This window comes from Nanorana parkeri, unplaced genomic scaffold (assembly GCF_000935625.1).
Source record: "Nanorana parkeri isolate BGI_ZX_2015 unplaced genomic scaffold, ASM93562v1 scaffold2079, whole genome shotgun sequence".
NCBI classification, from domain to species: Eukaryota; Metazoa; Chordata; class Amphibia; order Anura; family Dicroglossidae; genus Nanorana; species Nanorana parkeri.
The window spans coordinates 159,354-160,375 of NW_017308347.1; the positions used below are offsets into that span (position 1 = coordinate 159,354).

At 50.9% G+C, this 1,022-nt stretch overlaps 1 protein-coding gene across 1 annotated transcript in view; it reads right to left on the minus strand.

The window, feature by feature from the left end:
* Positions 1–1,022, minus strand: part of CAMTA2 (calmodulin binding transcription activator 2) — an 87,849-nt gene that overhangs the window by 48,044 nt on the left and 38,783 nt on the right. The window lies entirely within an intron of this gene.

The window sequence follows — 1,022 nt, forward strand, 5'->3', positions numbered from 1 at the left end:
ATAACCCTTGTATGTTTTATCCTCTGGAAAGGGCAAACATGACGCTCCTATAATGGTAATTGGGGTCTGTGTGCACGGGGCCCCAATTCATTCCGTTTTCTTCCCCTTTTAAAGGTGAACTATGGGGTCAGGGCTTTTCCCCATACTTCTCTATGGGGCAACGGGAGGACACAAACTAGCGTCCTCCCATCACCCTAGGCTCAGTATATAGGGAGCTGCTGCTCGCGGTATGCTGAGACGCCGCAGCTGAAGCGGATCCCGACAATTGTGCCGGGATCCGCCCAGCTGAGTGAGTGACAGCTGGCTCTGCCTATCTAGAGGCAGAGCCAGCTGTACCCGCCCCCTCCCCCGTCCGTTCCGCCAGTCAGTGTTGGAGGATCGGAGCGGGGAGGGGGGAATCCATCCCCTGTCACGGCAGAGAGCCGTGACAGGATCGAGAGGTGAGCGAACGCCGGTATGTGTTCCCTCACCTCCCGATCTACTGAGCCGACCTGTGACAGTCTCATTGTCACAGGTCGGCTAGAACTATGAGGAGGAGTGCAAAGCACTCGCCTCGTAGTTCTCCTTTAAAGCTTTTCATCCCAAGCGTCTGTTGCAGATGTCGGTGTCAGCTCTGTACCCCTCTGTAATAATACTGGCAGGAAATAACAGAAGGCCCAAGCACATGTCTGTACTTTGCATACATTTTTTGTTGCTGCCAGTATTTAAAAATACTTAATTTTGAAGATGTATATTTAAATTCCAGTGCAGTGAATTGCATGTGAATCCTATTTATACTGCGTTTGATGCGTCTTTTCACGTGTATGCAGCCTGACAGCACAGTGCCACTGAAATGCCAAGCAGGATTGCCAGCAATGCCTTCTGGGCTACAGAACTCCCCCCTAGCCCCCCATCCACTCCTCTCTGTCCCTCTCCACATGTATACACTGAGTGGCCGGATTATTATATACACTGAGTGGCCGGATTATTATATACACTGAGTGGCCGGATTATTATATACACCGAGTGGCCGGATTATTATA